We start from the raw sequence: 19,283 nt of genomic DNA, 5'->3' as shown, positions 1-19,283 counted from the left end.
ATATTTCTGGACATACCTTTTATATAAAGCAACCTAGACTTACATTATTGTAACCCCTAAACTCTCATAAATAACCATTAAAAAACAATGAGGGCTTCAATGAATGTCCAGCAGAACGGCTTTTCTGTAAAAAAAAAAAAAAGAACCCACTCAAGAACATAGTTATCAAGAACGCAAGAATATTTTATAGAAAAACACTTGTTTTACAAAAATATTTAAGTCTGAGATACAAAATAGATACAACTAGACAAACAGATAAATAAATAAAATACACAAAAATAGAACAAACAAAATGACGATAGAATAAATTAAATGAACGTCCGTGCAAAGTAGTTTTCCCACAATATTATCATTAATATCACACAACAACATTATAAACTATCTGAAACACAGTACAGAAAAAGAACGACAGAAAGAACGGCTCCCCCAGCTCGAGACTCGGTTCTCATCGTTCATGCCTAGGAGCCGTTCAAAAGAATCGGTTCGTTCGTGAACGTCACAACACTAGTGCTGATCAGTGCGACGCTACTTGCTGCTGTGTCGCGGTGCAGCAGCCAGCCAGCCAGCAGTGGAGTGCGTACAGTCTATGATCGCTAAATATGAAGGGTGGCTGTCAAAAACGTAAAGAAAGGCAGCTGAAAGCTGAGAGGGACCGGAGAGGCAGGCAACTGGTCACTCAGTTTTTCCCAAAGAAAGGTAGCTATCGCTCACATGCGTGTTCAAAATATTAGCGAATGGTAGATGAACAGTATGAACGTGGTTGGATTAGCCTATCAAGAGAACACTTTTACAGTTTGTACAGTGACATTTTTTTCATTTTAATAACTGAACTGACTGGTGTGATAAACAAGATGAAATATTACGCTATGCTGGTGCTAATAACTAGTGCTAATAACCAGTTTCATAACTAATGGGGTGCCCTAAATATGCACAGATTCAGCCTCAGGGGGACCTCCGCCCTACCAAACCACTGAACCCCCCTTTGGAGAAGGAGGTAAGCAGCAATACAACCCATAAATGCTTTAGGATTGAAGTTTTTAATGAGCGAGCACCATATACAGTTTGCTAGATTAAAGTGTTGCTAATAACGGACACCAGTCAAGTGTTTGACATGGTTACGTGTGTGGAATGTTCACACGTTCTAAACCATTGGTTTCAAATTGAGGAGCTGGAGAAAGCGCAGCACACATAAAAGAGGGATAGAGGTTACAACATATGAAGAAATACATACGTAATTGATCAAACATATTCCCTTTTTGCAGAACAGTACACACAGCTTTCTACAGTACCTAACATATAACAATCCATGGGATTTCCATAGGTATTTTGATGCTGGGTAGAAAACTTTTTCTATGATTTATTAGCAATCACATCACACATTTCACTACCAATTGTCCTAGCACAAGAAGGCATGTGGCAAAATCTTGAATTTTCATTTGTGATTGTAAATGCACCAGAATTAGTCACTGACCAGTTTTCATCTAGTCCCTGGTAGGTTAATACATAAAATGTAATAACAAAGTCACAAACTCAAGATCCATGGGCTATCAAAAGTCAAATAATGACAATAGTGCAATTGTGACGAGGGTGGGCAAAGTTGGGGGGCCCAAAATTCTAATCTTTCATGGGGCCCAAAATTTCTGGCGGCGCCCCTGCACATGAAAGCAAATCACTAAAAGGGCATTTTATCACCTAAAAACATTTCCAAACTAAGAGGACTTATGTCAAAAAATGATCTGGAAAAACTTGTACATGCCTTCATCTCTAGTAGGGTTGATTACTGCAATGGCCTTTTCACAGGCCTGCCAAAAAAGACCATCAAACGACTTCAGCTGGTTCAAAATGCAGCGGCGAGGGTTCTCACACGAACAAAAAGAACAGAGCACATTACTCCAATTCTAAGGTCCCTTCACTGGCTTCCAGTAAGCTACAGAATTGACTTTAAAGCATTGCTGCTGGTGTACAAATCTCTAAATGGTACAGGGCCCAATTACCTCTCTGATATGTTGCAGTGGCCTAACCCAATCAGATCTACCAGATCGCAGCAGCAAAATTTACTGTTAAAACCTGCTGTTAAAACAAAGTGTGGTGAAACAGCTTTTAGCTACTATGCAGTACAGCTATGGAACCAACTGCCAGAGGACATTAAAAATGCTCCTGCTGTTGGCAGCTTCAAATCTAGGCTAAAGACCAAGCTGTTCTCAGATGCTTTCTGCTAACTGATAAATATCATCATCTTTACATGTTTTAAACTTTACTTAACTTTTACTCTATTTTATTCTGCTGTTTTTTACTGAACTTTTACTTCATTTTATTATTTTATTTCTACTATTGTTTAATTCTTATATTATTTTTATTTTTCTCTCTTCTTCCCCCTTTATTTTATGTAATTTTATTTTCTATTGTTTACTGTTTTGCCTTTACCTCTGTAAAGCACATTGAACTGCCACTGTGTATGAAATGCGCTATAGAAATAAACTTGCCTTGTCTTGCCTTGCCTATTGACCTTTAAAGCACTGAATGGTCTCGCACCACAGTACCTGAGTGAACTTCTGCTCCTCTATGACCCGCCACGCCTACTTAGATCAAAAGGTGCAGGCTATCTGCTGGTACCTCGTATAGTGAAGGCTACATCAGGGGGCGGAGCCTCTTCTTACAAAACCCCACAGTTATGGAACAGCCTTCCAAGTAGTGTTCGGGAATCAGACACAGTCTCAGCGTTTAAGTCTCGGCTGAAAACAGATCTGTTTAGTCAAGCCTTGTGTTAATGGTGTTTATGAGGTAAAGGTGTAGATCTGGAGGGTCCTCAGACAGAGTGTTTGGTAAACTGGGATGTATGGATGCTGTCAGTCCCCACTCGCTTGCTCACTCGAGTTTGTTGACGGTGTAGTGGCTGCTGCTTTATGTCCCGGGGCTCCCTCATGCCTGTGTTACCTTCTGGCTCTCTCCTTTTAGTTATGCTGTCATAGTTAGTTGCCGGAGTCCCTGCTTGTACTCAGTGCAATATGTATACTGTTCCTACTTATTCAGGTGACATTGGGCATACCTAACAACCTGTGTTTTCTCCCCCCCCCCCCCCCCCCCCCCCAAAAAAAAAAAATATCTGTCCCTCTGAGTTACATGTCGGTCCTGGGATCGAGATGCTGAACCTCTTCTGCTCCTCGGACCTGCCTGATCCATCCTGGTGCCCTGTGTCTGGTTGGAGTCTCATTGCATCGCTCCTGTGGAGGACGGCCCCATGAGGACAGTTGAAAGTCACACCTGGAGGACCCTCTGGACTCTTACAGTAATGCTTTTATGGCTGAGGACTACAGTTGACTTGCTAACTTTAGGACTGCAGTTGTCATGAACAGTTTTATACTAAAGTTTCCATCAATGAAGAGTTTATAACATCAACAAAACTGACTTCATGTTAAAACTGTTAATGTTATAGTCATGTTGTCTGTTGTTGCCCAAATGAGGATGGGTTCCCTTTTGAGTCTGGTTCCTCTCGAAGTTTCTTCCTCATGTCATCTGAGGGAGTTTTTCCTTGCCACCGTCGCCACAGACTTGCTCATTGGGGATAGATTAGGGATAAAATTAGCTCAGGTTTTAATCATTCAAATTCTGTAAAGCTGCTTTGCAACAATGTTTATTGTTAAAAGCGTGATACAAATGACTTGACTTGACTGGTTTGCAAGGCACTATTCTTTACCCGATTCCAATTCACCATCACATACAGACCTGGTTCCAAAATTACCAAGGCTGAACACACTATCCTATGTTTACCCTCTCTCAGTCCCAGCCCAGGATTCAGAACCCATAATCCCTCCTGCCTGATTCATTAATGCATTCACCTGGGACATAGTTCGAGAGCTTGCCCAGACGCTACCGTATCACATTCTGGAAAGCTGCCCTCTTGATCTCATGTATGTTTCCCCACATCTTCAAGGCCCACTTAACACTTGGGCACACACTGCCCCTGTGACTGGACACCCAGGCAGCCAAAACACATACCAGTTGCTGAAAGCAAAGTACTGGTGGTCTAACGTGCTCATGGGCATCAACAAATTCATCACCTAATGTTCAACGTGTTCACGGATGAAAGTGCCCCTGGCACTCCCAGTGGGTTAGCTCATGCCATTACCTACACCCCAAAGTCCATGGTCCCACATCGCCATCAGCTTTATTACTGACCTTCTCAAATCTCTAAACAGCACAGTCATCATCAACCGCTTCTCCAAATCTTTAAGACTCATCCCCTTACCAGGTCTCCCCACAGCCTTTGAAATGGCTGAACTCCTCTGTACTCATGTGTTCCAGTATTTTGGCATCCCCAAGGATACAGTCAGTGATCGGGGACCCTGGTTCACATCTCAACTCTGGGCCAAATTTATGGACAAATTAGGAGTGTCAGTGAGTTTAACTTCAGGCTACCAACCTCAGTCAAACGACCAGGTGGAAAGAGCCAACCAGGAGATTGGATGCTTCCTCATGATATTCTGCTCTGAGAACCAGAAGGATTGGGCTCAGTTCCTGCCATGAGCTGAATATGCCCAGAATTCATTAAGACACTTCCACTCAACTCATTCCATTCCAGTGCATACTTGGCTATCAACCTCCCCTCATCCATGGAATGACTCTTCCACCAATGTACCCAAAGTTGACAACTGGTATAAATGCAGTGAACAGGTGTGGGAGAGTGCCCACCAGTGCCTAGAGCAAATGGCATGAAAATATAAGCACTTTGCTGACCATTGTAGAGGAGAAACTCCCCAAAACAGCCTGGACACCAGAGTGTGGCTGTCTAACAAAGACATCAGAGATCCTCAAACGTGCAAAAAGCTCATTGGTCCCTTCAAAATATTACAAAGAGTCAATGACATCACCTACAAGCTTGACCTTCCCCATTATAGTTGCCTCTCACCCACTTTTCATGTATCATGTCTGAAAACCAGCCATCCCTGGTACTCAAGCCACCAATCTCCCCTCCACTTCACCGCCTGTGCTTCTCACCCTGAATGGGCAACCCGCTTACATAGTCTAAAGTATCATCAACTCTCTCTGCAAAGGAAGTATTCTGAAACATCTAGTGTAGTGGGAGGGCTACAGCCCCGAGGAACGTAGTTGGGTCCTAGCTAAGAACATCTGAGACCCGGTGCTCTGTCTTAACTTCCATGCCAATCACCCTGAAAAAAACCCAGCTCCTCATCCCTGGGGTTGACCAAGAGAAGGGATCACTCCCAGCTCCTCGTCACTGTGCAGGATATAAGGACTCTCTCTGTACACACACACAGTGTGAAGTATACACTCAGTACCTTGTATTTTACCAAGCCATTTGTGATTTGCATTGCTGTTCTGGTTTTCCAGATTTATTTTGTACTTTGGACTGTGCCTCTGATACTCGGTTTGTACCTCGCCTGACCGTTGTCTGTTCTTTGACGTTGACATTCCTTCACGATTTGGATTTGTTCACCAGTTTGCTTTAAAAACTCTCTGATGCATTCACATCCGTGTGTCACCTGCATTCCTGACACAGCAAGAGTAGTCTAGTGTATAAATTTCGTGTTGCTGTAGTGTGTGTGTGTGTGTGTGTGTGTGTGTGTGTGTGTGTGTGTGTGTGATGAATCATTTCTAATTTGGCTCAGTGTTGGGGTAAGAACAGAAACTGGATTAGTGAACATTTCTTCTCTCTCAGCAGAACCATGGGGAACCTGCAATGTTCTGCAGGCCTCAGAACATTGACCAGGTGACCAGGTCTGATGTCATCTCAGAGGTGTGAGGATCCCTGCACGTGTCGGAGTTTGTTTCAGTGTTTGCAGTAACTGGAGTAAAAGAGAATCAGTTTAAACTATTAGATCTTTGAAGACGTGGAATTTTCCACTCTGCTTTTGTTGATGTGGGTGAAATCATTTCAGTGTTTATGTCCAGAATAAACAGGGAGCATAAACACTGCAATTCCTCCAGTTGTCTTGTGTAAACTGTGTGTGTGTGTGTGTGTGTGTGTGTGTGTGTGTGTGTGTGTGTCAGGGGATGTTCAACATCTGAAACAAACTATGTGGACTGTGTGTTTTACTGTAGTGTTGTGGGCTTGAGTTTTTCAGAGCAGAGTAACAGAGGAGGGGAAAAGTCACTTCCTTTTTTGGTGTACAGGAAATTGATACTTTAAGAGAGGGAGGGGAGAGAGAGAGAGAGAGAGCAAGTCTGAACAAAGACTCATACAGAGGGAAAAAGAACGAGTTGGGAATCTGAGAAAGGGTCAAAGACGAGAGAGAGAGAGAGAGAGAGAGAGAGTATTACAACTTCAGAAGACATAGCAAAGGTCAAAAGAAAGAACAAGAAGAGGAGTCTGTGTGTGTGTGAGTGTAGGACGTGTCCTGCCTTGTTCTTTGTGTGTGTGTGCGTGTGTGTGCGTGTGTGTGTGTGTGTGTGTGTGCGTGTGTGTGTGTGTGTGTGTGTGTGAAGTAAAGTGAATGAGTTTATGCTTGATGCCACACCTCCCTCTCTACACATCAGGACGAGAGACATCAGGACGAGAGACGGGGAGAGAGAGAGAGAGAGAGAGAGAGAGACTTTCACTGCCTCTGAGTGGAATTACAGATTGCTGGACGTCTCGTCACAACCACACACACACACACCGGTGAGTCCTGCATTCACAGATAGAGAGATTACTGAAGAGGAGTAGAGGAGAAGAATGACTTCCTGTCTGTCTCTCTATTCTGTCTCTAGATGAGTGTTTAGATGGAAAATGAAAACAGTGAGAGTGGTGGTGGTTGAGGTGAACAGTGTTGGTTGTACACTGTGCTCTTAACGCTGAGATCTTTTCACAGTGTTCTTCTGCCCGTTGTGTTCTTCTGAAGCGTTTGGTTTATGTGAACGAGAATAAGAGGTGCGTTTCTGTCCTCTACTCCAGTTTTACCATCTTAAGGAAATCCATCTATCTGCTTGATGTGATAAATCACACTGACAGTCAGACGATCCCTGAGAAAACGATCAAATGCTCTCCACTTTCTCTTTTACACTGCTGCGTTAACGATATCATCAGAAGAGTTTGCGTTCACATATGGATTCTGTCCTCCTGGAGGAGTTTATCAGCTTTTCTGAGGGTCCACAGTCTCAGGGGAAGGAAAGGAAAACCTGGCGAGCACCCTTTATCCCTCATTTCAGTTCTTTCTTTTGGCAATTTGCTGTGGAATAAAAGGAATAAAACACTCAGAGACGTGCTGTTCTAGAAAAGTAATCAACTTCATGAGTGTAACAGTAGCCGTGTTTATATCAACCTCCTTAATGCACAATTTCAAATAGTGAACTAAAAATGAGTAATGGAAACATGTTCATTAAAAAAAAACTCTTGGCAGAAATGTTTTTACGCTCACATAACAAAGTGGTTTTTCAGATGGTTCGATAAAGCAGTATTTCAGAAAATTGAAATGAGAGCACATTTTTCAGATTTAAGTCACATGACATGAGCAAATGGAGAAGCTACGGTACCTTTCTGAAACAAGAGTGAAAGGAGAAACCCAGCTTTAATCACAGAACATCACTCAGAGGAAACAGAACATTCCCAGTTGTGTTTTGTTGAAATGTTTAAAATTTCGCTTCTGTTTTGTGTAAAACTGCAGTGTAAACGCGGCGTATTAACTCCGCTTCACGGGATGCTCGTACAACAGCCATTATTGTCCTACTTGATGCTAATATTTTCATTTCCATGATAATGATATCGTGTGTTGAAGATTGTGATATACTGTACAAGTCTAAATCCACTTTAATGAGAGAACGGTGAAAGTGTTTATAATAAGTGTTTTCTCGGAGGAGGCAGGAAATAAAATCAGTTTGCTGATGTGAGCGAGGGGATGTGATCTCTGCCCGCTGACTCTCTGAGCTGTCTGGAATCTATTACACTCCTTTAATCGTCCTCCATTAAGGCCCATTATCCACTCGGTCCACTTCAGTCTGAGCCTCCGAGCTCGAGTGTTCCTTCAGCAGCAACAGAGGAGCGGCGAGTGTGTGAGCTAACGGTGAAAAACAGAGAGGAAGAAGAGTAATTAGTTTCACATGGTGTTGCGTTACACAGCCCGAGTTCTTCTTTGAGCTTGTGAAATGTCGTGTGTGTGTGTGTAAACGCAAGATATAATCATGCATCATTAATGAGTATGAGAATGAAATGAAGGTAAAGTTTCATCCTTTCTCTGAGCTCAACAACAACAAAACACATCCTAGTGACTTCATCAGCGGTCTTTGTGTTCATTTCTTTAATTATCTGTGGAAATGTGATCTCATTAGAAAAGTCTTACTTCCACCTGAACACTCATATACAAAGAAAAGAGGCGTTTTATAGATCTTACGTCATGGTGTGGAATTTAAACTGCTGGTTTACATCACGTAGCTACGACTTTACATTAAAATCAAAACCATCTCCAGTGTAAATCTGATCCTTTATCAGCTTCTTACAGCTGCAATCAAACCTTTCTCCCATCTGTTAAAGAAGGAAGTGTTCTTTATTTTTATCCTTGCTAATATGGCTGTTTGGAGTTTAGTGGCGCGTCACTGTCTTCCTCCTCATTGTTTCTGTGGTTCTTTTCTTCCCTGAGCTCTCTTCTCTGTCATGATGGAGTTTTTGTGATGATTTGTTCTTTATCAGAAGGTGATGTGTTCGACGGATCAGGCTTTATTCTGTATGTGTGTGTTTTCTTGTCTCACTCCCAAACAGCAGAGAGTTCTCACTATGATATTGTATTTGAGGAAAATGAAAGTCTCTGATGTTTTAGGAGACAAAGTCGCTGATGTGTTTTTCCTGTTCCCGACACCTGCTTTAGTCCAGCTTCACTTTTATCCTCAACAGAATCCAAAAGAGAATAAACCTGAAGATCAGGAACGTTCTGGAAGGTGACATCATCATGGCAGGAGATGAATTCGAGTCGTCGTTAAATCCGTTTAGAACAATTATCCAGGAATGTTGACGAGGTGTTGAGTTTCAGTTTCTGAGCTAATTGACCTTGACCCCTGTACAGTCTGTGGCAGGAGCGTATAGGCGTGGCTAACCCGCCCCTCAGGCTGCCCGCTGAACCATGGGAGTGCATGAATAATGTAGTAAATAAGCACATGACTCTGTAGCATAACACATCACATTGTCTGTCTGATACAGCACTTATTGATGATGAATGAATAATTAATCACTCTCTAGAAATTACACAGTCTTATCAGGTAAAACGAGAGGAGGCCTGACGAGCTCGACCGCTCCTGAGACGAGCCGAGAACAACCACAAGGACGGGGTGAATTATTCACACATCGCCTGCTCACGCACTTCATTATTCTTCCATGTGCTATGAGCTGCAGAATAACCAGCCCCACCCATCTGGCGCCGCCCATTTTCATCCCAATGTTATTGCCACTGCACATCTGGCTCCGCCCATTTTAAATCGCAATGGGACAGATTTATTTGGGAGAGAATCTTATAGGTGAAAACATCAAACTACGTAATCAGATATAAAGCTTCAGCTTCATCATCACCATCATCATCATCATGGGGATGAAGGTCATCATGGCCATATCACTCCGATGGCGTTCTTCCTCCATACACAGAGAGAGAGAGAGAGAGAGAGAGAGAGAGAGAGATGACCGTAGCTGATGGCTCGGTGTCTTTATTAGGCTTTTAGAGGTTTGAGGGAAGTGTCTTAATTATGGAGCAGAGTGTGAGCTGGGGTTCCCAAACAGCTGGTAGGAACAGTGTGCTTCCAGTAGTGTTTTCATCTATCATATAATCCACCCATTTATTCATCTATCATCCATCCATCGATTTATATCTCCTGATCTGTCCATCATTAATCCAACCGTCATCTTTCTCACTGCAGGATGGCAAACGTCTCATCTGTGCATCATTTCCTCCATCAGCTGCATGTGCTGTTCTTCTGTCTGCCTGCCTGTCTCTCTCTCTCTCTCTCTCTCTCTCTGTGTGTGTGTATGAGTGTGTGTGTTTTCCTCCTGGTCTGTTGAAACGTTTCCTCCTATTGTGGAATCTCTCAGCACTCACTGTGTTCCCTTTTTCTCACTGAATACCACCATTACACTTAGTTGTGCAGTATGGTGTGTGTGTGTGTGTGTGTGTGTGTGTGTGTGTGTGTGTGTGTGTGTGTGTTGGATTCTGATTGGTCAGAAGGTGTTGATTATTTTCAGTATGTGATCAGTGACCCAGTGTATTTAAGGACTTTGATGCACTTTGGCTGATTCCGGTTTGTTAGGTTGAGGGAGTGAGAGGCCACGCCCCTTTCCCCTGAGACTGACAACCACACCCCCTTCACTGAGCGAAGATGAGACAGTGTGTACGATGATAGGATGCTGTGAGTTAAAAATTAATAATAGTTACAGCAGTTCCGATAAGACAAGAGGCTGAGTGTTTTCCTGAGAACAGTACACACACACACACACACACACACACCAGAGCATTTTAAGTGCAAGACCTCACCCAGGCTAGCGGGAAACCTACAGAAATGTCTTTCTCGTCTGCTGTGTGCACTTTACCCGACCCTGAATATGCAACAAATGCAGATGTTACAGTTTGTGTTGAATCGGAGCTGGAGAGCTGCAGGTCCACACGTTCAGCTGTGTGTTAGTGCTCAGCTCAGGTGTTTCAGAATTGGGTTCCTGCAGATACCCCACTGCTTTCTGTGGCATTGTGTCTGAGTTTTGATGCAGCAGCTTGAGGCGACAGGCTGGAAAGAGTGAAAACAGTGGTGGTGATGTTCAGTGTGATCTGGTTTAAGAATAACAATCAGGTCAGGGTTTGGGGTTTTTTCTATCTTGTGTTCCACTAAGAGCTCGGAGATCTCCTGAGAATCAGGACTACTGAAACTCTCCCCTCACCACATCTCTGTGGTTTCCGAGGGCGAGGTGGAGCATGCAGCCATGAACTTCATGCTGAACGTTTCCCTTCTTGGCCTCGTTTCTCACTGCTCACACTGACTGCTTACTGCTCATGAGGCTTAGATTCCCATAGCTACAAGCTAACCAGATCACGAGGCTGAAAATGTGGTCAAAATGTCCTTTTGGTTTTATGATCTGAAACTCATGACCTCTGTATGGCCATGTCTTTGGGTGTGTAGGCGTGTTTGTGCTCCTTACTCTTTTGATCACACTTAATTATGGGTGTTTATTAGCACCCAGGTGAACACAGCATTAGCATTAGCCACACAGCACAGCTAGCTTTGATTAGCCAAACCTGACTGTGATGTCATTGCTAGATTTGATTTATTAGGTTAAAATGCAGTACATACAAAATACAGTATGAACATGGCATAAAAACCAGGATTACACAAAAAAGTGTGAACACTTGTTTCCATTGTGGTCCCAGAGACTTATCACAGACAGCCTCGATTACCAAACTAAGTAGATACCCAAACTATAAATAATAATAAAGTAATACAAATAATAATAATAATAATAATAATAATAATAATAATAATAATGTTATGGTAACAAAAAGGACATAGCATCAGAGTAAAAAACTAGAATAAATTTACAAGAAGAAAACATGACGAGTGAACGTTCACACAGACCACAATGGAAGCTAATAGTAAACCAAATTGTTTCTCTCCTGGTGTGATCTCTGATTAAAATAAGGACTTTTTGCATCTTTTTTAAAATTAGACAGATCTTGTATGTAGTGTAACTCTGAAGGAAGACTGTTCCATGCCTGAATACCAGTGTAAAGGAAACTAAAAGACTTGACCCTAGGTATCTGCAAGGATGATGCATCAGATCTTGTATTGATTGAATGGAGTTCCTTTGTATAGTTGAAGCCTTGGGCCTATAAATTTGGGGCAGAACCATTTAGAATTTTGAAAACAAGATTAAGCTTCAACTGGGCAAAGCGCATACTCACTGGTAACATATTGGCCTGCTTGAATTCCTCAGCACCAATATGACTTCTGGCTGGTGCATTCAAATAATACCGAATTAATTTATTCTGGGATACCTGTAGTCTATTTTGGAACTTTTTCAATAACCCAGAATACCATGACGTACTGGCGCAGTCATAGTGACTTTGAATAAGGGCCGATACGAGCGATTTCTTTGTTTCTCGGGTCACATGATTTACTTGCCGATAGAGAAACTTTAGTTTAGCATTGGATTTTTTAACAATACTTTCCACAATGCTTTCTCCGTTCAGAAATTGGTCTAAAGTTAAGCCCAGATACTTGACATGCGAGCAGCATGCAAGTTTGTCGCCAGGACATTGCACCTGAATGGAATTTATTTTCTTGAGTTTTCTCTTTGAAGCAAAGAGAAAGGAAAGTTTGTCCTTTCCTTTCTCTAACTGGTTCAAAAAGATTGATGTAGTTAGCAAGATTAACAACCCCTGAACAAAGCACTGCTGCACTAGTTATGTTAGTTAACATTATGTTTTTAGCATTAGTTAGCTGGCTGTAATAGCTAGCCTTGTGTGCTAACTTGCCTGGACTAAAAACATGCCATTGTTTCCAGTTCCATGGAACTGCAGCAGAATTTCTCTGAAATGAATGATAACTCTGATACAGTGGGTTCAGAGCCAGAACAAACATACCGGTACGTCTGTGTGTGTGTGTGTGTGTGTGTGTGTGTGAGTTAGTGAACATGAGGTGTTGATGGCTTGTAACAGTTGTGTGTAGAATGTGGGAAACCACTTAAAAACACATAATCATAGATGCAGACACATGCACGCACGCACGCACGCACGCACGCACACCAGTGGTGGTTGGTGGTTAGTGAAATAGGGGAAGCGCAACAGTCTGTACAGGATAAATATCCTCCTGTAAACAAACAGCTGTCGTTAGAAAACAAAAGGGAGACCTGATGATTACAGGTGTGTTTTGTTTGAAAGAGTGTGAATTATTTTAATATGATATAAATTATTTATTAATAACATCCACAAATATTAAAACCCATCACCTTACACACACCCTAAACTATAGCCAGGCCCAGATACTGCAGACGTATTTATTACACTTCTTATCTTCTTAAAGTGTTTAAGTAGCATTTATTATCTCGTCTCGTCTTGTCTTCTTCCGCTTATCCAGGACCGGGTCGCGGAGGCAGCAGTCTAAGCATGGAAGCCCAAACTTCCCTTTCCCCAGACACCTCGGCCAGCTCCTCGGGAAGAACACCGAGGCGTTCCCAGGCCAGCCGAGAGACATAGTCCCTCCAGCGTGTCCTGGGTCTTCCCCGGGGCCTCCTCCCGGGGGGACATGCCTGGAACACCTCCCCAGGGAGGCGTCCAGGAGGCATCCGAAAAAGATGCCCGAGCCACCTCAGCTGGTTCCTCTCGATGTGGAGGAGCAGCGGCTCTACTCCGAGCTCCTCCTGAGTGACTGTGCTTCTCACCCTGTCTCTAAGGGAGCGCCCAGCCACCCTGCGAAGGAAACTCATTTCAGCCGCTTGTATCCGCGATCTTGTTCTTTCTGTCATTACCCAAAGCTCATGACCATAGGTGAGAGTCGGAACGTAGATCGACCGGTAAATTGAGAGCTTCGCCTTTTGGCTCAGCTCCTTCTTCACCACGACGGACCGGTAAAGCGACCGCATCACTGCGGAGGCTGCACCGATCCGCCTGTCGATCTCACGCTCCATCCTTCCCTCACTCGTGAACAAGATCCCGAGATACGTAAACTCCTCCACTTGAGGCAGAACTTCTCCACCAACCTGGAGAGAGCAAGCCACCCTTTTCCGGTCGAGAACCATGGCCTCGGACTTGGAGGTGCTGATTCTCATCCCAGCCGCTTCACACTCGACTGCAAACCGCCCCAGTGCATGCTGAAGGTCCTGGTTTGAAGAAGCCAACAGGACAACATCATCCGCAAAAAGCAGAGATGAAATCCTGTGGTTCCCAAACAGGATTCCTTCCGGCCCCTGGCTGCGCCTAGAAATTCTGTCCATAAAAATTATGAACAGAACCGGTGACAAAGGGCAGCCCTGACGGAGTCCAACATGCACTGGGAACAGCATTTATTATATATTTTGTAAATAATTAAAATATTAAATTATTTATCAAACACGACTAAACCACACAGATAATAAGAAATCAACTTGAATTGAAAATGAGCTGTTTGCTTGGAAACAAACAGAATTAATTGCGTGTGTGTGTGTGTGTGTGAGATGAAGCGGAGTTACTGTTGCCACCCTGAGGTTGATTATTTCCTTTAGTCCGCTGACACCACACTGATTTACCGATAATTAGTGTTTATTTATTAAAAACATCACACTATCTGTTTATAGTTACATTTAAAGCAGACAGACAGACAGACAGAGAGCTAGTCAGACAGACAGATGGATAGAGAGTTATACAAACAGAGCTAGACTGACAGGCAGGCAGGCAGAGAGCAAGATAGACAGATGGACAGAAGGACAAACAGAGAGCTAGACAGACAGACAGAGAGCTAGACAGATGCACAGACAGACAGTGTCTAGACACACAGATGGAGAGACAGAGAGCTAAACAGACAGACAGAGAGCTAGACAGATGCACAGTCAGACAGACAGACAGAGAGCTTGAGTTATAGACTGACAGACAGATGGGCTAACGGACAGAGAGACAGAAAAACAAAGAGATACAGAGAGAGAGTGTGTGTGTGTGTGTGTGTGTGTGTGTGAGAGAGAGAGAGAGAGAGAAAGATGCAGACTGTATCTGTGTGTGTGAAGTGTTAGGGTTAGAAACGCTCCTCTCTCTCCTGATTGTCTTTAGCTTCTGCAGTTATGATAAAATAAACAGTTGAGCGACGGCGAGGATGTGAATCACTGGTGTCGTGACGGCGACCGAGACGACGCTGATCACAGCGCTGAGAGTCGGGAAAGTCTTAGATCAGATCTCAAATAAATGTGGCATGGATTTGTGTTTTTTATGACACGTGTAATGACATTTATATAAATCTGATCAGTTTATTCTGGTACCATCACTCCCATAAACTCCTCCCATCACAGCGATCAGGGTCTGTGGGGTGGAAAGGGTTCATCTTCAGTCTCTCCTCATAAGTCTGACCATCAGAAGACATTTCTAATATCAGGACCCCGTTCGCGGTGTCGGCTGTATTGGCCCTAAAGCAGCTCATCTGCTCGCTGAAGAAGGACGTGACCTTCAGCTCGGCTTACAGACAGCACCTTTCAGAAACGCACACAAATAATCCAACAGAACTTTACACTGAGTTTATTGATAAGATCTCCAAATTACGCCTACAGCAGGCTGCCAGTGACTCAGACTGGCTCTGATGTGTTTAACACACACTGGCGTGTAAAGGCCGCTCTCCCCTGAGCTGTGATCACTCGTCCCGTTACAACTCACTGCAGTGCGACTCGCTGCGTCTCCGAGTGTGTGTGAGCTGCAGGACGGGTGTAGTATGTTGAGCGGGTGGGTGGAGCACAGAAGTACGGCAGGCCAGAACTGAGTTTCACAAAAACTCTTTATTTGCAGCTTTTCAGCTTTTTTAACAAACTCCCAGTCACACAGACACGCACACACACATCAGTCGTCTGGTTGGGGAGAGAGCTTCCTTCCTCTGCTCGCTCTCTCCTTATATAGGGCGCGGTCACTGGGGAAGACACACAAACACAGATTAACCAACATCAGGTGCAGTGATTCTGCCACTTACCTTCCCTGACTCCACCCTCCGGTCACAGACCGACGCTTGACCACGCCCCCGCTGCCACATACCCCCACCGCCCAACTCAGGCCGGGCAGCCGTCCGGCCTGCAGCCGACTACCCCCCCCCTTGATGGGAGAGGAAGTCCACCACGACCATCTGCACCCCCAGCCTGTGAATCACCTTGAAATTAAAGGGCTGGAGTGCCAGATACCAATGGGTGATCCACGCATTGGCATCCTTCATGCAGTGGAGCCACTGGAGGGGCGCGTGGTCCAAACAGAGGGTGAAAGGGTGCCCCAGGAGGGTAGTAGTGGAGGGCGAGGACTACCCACTTGATCGCCAGGCACTCCTTCTCGATGGTGCTGTAGCGCCCCTCACGCACCGACAGCTTCCTGCTTATGTACAGCACGGGGCGGTCCTCTCCCTCCACCTCCTGGGACAGAACGGCCCCCAGCCCTCTGTCCGACGCGACCGTCTGCAACATAAAGGGGAGAGAAAAGTCAGGGGAGTGTAATAGTGGCCCCCTGCACAGTGCAGCCTTCACCTCAGAGAAAGCCCGCTGGCATTGCTCTGTCCACTGGACCGGATCTGGTGCTCCCTTTTTAGTGAGATCAGTCAGCGGGCTGATGACGTCCGAATAATTAGGTATAAACCTACGATAGTAGCCAGCCAGCCCCAGGAACTGTCTCACCCCCTTTTTGGTCTTGGGCCTCAGGCAGGCCGCAATCGCTGCTGTCTTATTAATTTGGGGACGCACCTGCCCATTGCCCAAGTGGAAGCCCAGATACCGTACTTCCACCCACCCAATCGCACACTTCTTCGGGTTGGCTGTGAGACCCGTTCGCCTCAGCGACCCAAGGACAGCCCTCAGGTGTTGCAGGTGCCGTGGCCAGTTGTTACTATAAATTATGATATCGTCCAAGTACACGGCCACATAGGTGGCGTGGGGGCAGAGGACCCTGTCCATAAGCCGCTGGAACGTAGCGGGCACCCCAAACAACCCAAAAGGAAGTGTGACAAATTGGTGTAAGCCAAATGGTGTGGAAAAGGCCGTTTTTTCTCGGGATAGTGGAGTCAAGGGGATCTGCCAATATCCCTTTGTCAAATCCAGTGTCGAATAAAAGCGAGCCGTGCTTAGTCAATCCAGCAACTCATCAATACGAGGCATTGGGTACGCATCAAATTTAGACACCGCGTTGACTTTTCTATAGTCCACACAGAACCCTTTTTTTGGGAACCAAGACCACCAGGCTGCTCTAGTCACTGTGGGACTCCTCGACGATGCCCATTTCGAGCATGGCCTTGAGTTCTTCCCGAACCACCTTTTTCTTGTTTTTTGGGCAGCCTGTAAGGGCGGCTGCGCACTACCACCCCCGGGGGCGTCTCAATGTGGTGTTCTATGAGGCGGGTGCGGCCGGGCAGGGGCGAGAACACCTCCGAAAATTTGATCTGCAACTGGGCAACCTCCGTGAGTTGGGTCGGGGAGAGGTGGTCTCCACAGGGGACCGGAGAGATACGTGATGCCAATGTTCCCTTTGGGACCTCCGTCCCCAACTCCGCCTTCTCCGGAACCACCGACACCAACACCACGGGGACCTCCTCGTTCCAGAGTTTGAGCAGATTGAGGTGGTAAATCTGTAGCACCCTGCCCCTGTCCGTCCGCCTCACCACATAGTCAACATCCCCGACTCGCCGTGTGACCTCAAAGGGTCCTTGCCACCTGGCGATCAATTTGGAGCTCGACATGGGCAACAGTACGAGTACTTTATCTCCCGGTGCGAACTCCCTAAGGCGCGTACCCCTGTCATACAGGCGGATTTGCCGTTCTTGGGCCTGCTGCAAATTCTCCTGGGTTAGGTGAGTGAGTGTGTGGAGTTTTGCGTGCAGGTCGATAACGTATTGAATTTCGTTTTTACTCGGTGAAGGTCCCGCCTCCCAATTTTCTCGCAGTACATCTAGGATGCCGTGTGGCTTACGCCCATATAATAATTCAAATGGGGAGAACCCCGTGGAGGCTTGTGGGACCTCTCGCACTGCGAATAACAGGGGTTCGAGCCATTTATCCCAATTGCGTGCGTCCTCGCTTATGAATTTTTAAATTATATTCTTGAGTGTGCGATTGAACCATTCAACTAAACCGTCCGTTTGTGGGTGATAAACGCTGTTGCAGATCGGTTTAATTCCCAGTAACCCATACAGTTCGTGCAGTGTGCGTGACATAAACGAAGTGCCTTGATCAGTCAGAATCTCTTTGGGGATTCCGACTTGGGAGATGACGTGGAAGAGCACTTCCGCAATACTACATGCTGAGATATTGCGAAGAGGCACTGCTTCCGGGTATCGCGTTGCATAGTCCACCAGAACTAAAATAAAGCAATATCCTCATGTTGACCGATCTAATGGCCCGACGAGATCCATCCCAATTCTTTCGAACGGGGTCTTGATTAATGGCAGAGGGCGCACAGGCGCTTTTGGAATGGTCACTGGATTTACTAACTGGCATTCGTGGCATGCCGTACACCACCTACAGACATCGCCGCGAATCCCTGGCCAATAGAATCGGGCCATTATTTGGGCTAGTGTCTTATCATGCCCCAAGTGTCCAGCCATGGGATTAAAGTGAGCCGCCTGGAATACCAATTCCCGGCGGCTCTTTGGGATCAAAAGCTGCATGATCAGCTCCTTAGTCTGAGTGTCCTGCGTCACTCGGTATAACCTATCTTTTATAATGGAGAAATAGGGGAAGGACGGGGTGGCGTTTGGCTGGAGCGTTTGACCATTGATTACTCTCACTTGGTCAAACGCATGCCGCAGAGTATCATCTTGCAACTGTTCTAACGGAAAATCCTCGAGGGATTCCCCGAGAGAGGGAGAAGGAGCCAGCGGCTCCTCACTCTGACACGGAGATGACATAGACAGCTCTGTGACGGCTGCTCCCGCCAATGCCACACCGGGACCTCCCCCTGCTGAACTATGGCAGGACCCACTCTTCACTAAATGTGCCATTAACTCCCGAAATCCCGGCCAATCAGTCCCCAAAATTATCGAGTGGGTAAGGCGAGGATTAACCTCCGCCTTTACACTAAATTTCTCCCCTTGAAATAGAATGTGGACCGACACTAAAGGGTAGTTGTGAACATCCCCGTGCACACACAACACCTTCACCAATTGTGCTCCCCCCAATGCCTCGTCTTGCACCAGGCTTTGGTGGATTGAGGTCTGATTACAGCTGGAGTCCACCAAAGCCTGATACATATCCTCTTGGACACTCACCGGTATGCGATACACTCCGGCCCGATTGAGGGCGGCTCCTGGCACGTCGGGGATCTGGACCACCACTCCCACCTCCATTGCCGAGCACTGATGCTGGAGGTGCCCCGGTTCCCCGCAGCGCCAGCAAACTGGCCCGGGCTCTCTCTCTGCACCGGCACTCTGGGGCTCACTCACCTGAGGGGGAGGGAGAGACAGACATGGAAGCGGGAAATGGGAGGGCACCACGGGTGTGGTGGGCCGGCTGGGGTGGAGCCGGCCCCCGCCTCCACGGTGGGGAAACGGGGCAAGGACGAGACACAGGAGGGGGGATAGAGAGAGAGATAGAAGGAGAGAGAAGAGGAGATCTGCGATCCTGCCATGGCAACAGCCGCCAAATGATCCTCCGCCAACTCGATGGCCTGATCCAGCGATGCTGGGCGATG

General features: G+C 45.8%; 1 protein-coding gene across 3 annotated transcripts in view; it reads left to right on the top strand.

Moving 5' to 3' along the window:
* The first annotated feature begins 6,179 nt into the window (after nt 1-6,179).
* Nucleotides 6,180-19,283, top strand: part of atp8b5a (ATPase phospholipid transporting 8B5a) — a 42,638-nt gene continuing 29,534 nt past the window's right edge. For all 3 annotated transcript variants that reach the window (XM_060907716.1, XM_060907717.1, XM_060907715.1), the window contains exons 1-2: nt 6,180-6,338; nt 6,496-6,619. The gene's annotated coding sequence lies outside the window, so the exon portion shown is untranslated. The remainder of the gene's footprint in view (nt 6,339-6,495; nt 6,620-19,283) is intronic.

The sequence above is a fragment of the Neoarius graeffei genome, chromosome 24 (assembly GCF_027579695.1).
Source record: "Neoarius graeffei isolate fNeoGra1 chromosome 24, fNeoGra1.pri, whole genome shotgun sequence".
NCBI classification, from domain to species: domain Eukaryota; kingdom Metazoa; phylum Chordata; class Actinopteri; order Siluriformes; family Ariidae; genus Neoarius; species Neoarius graeffei.
Note: the sequence above shows the minus strand (reverse complement) of the source record. Positions and strands in the feature narration are given on the sequence as shown.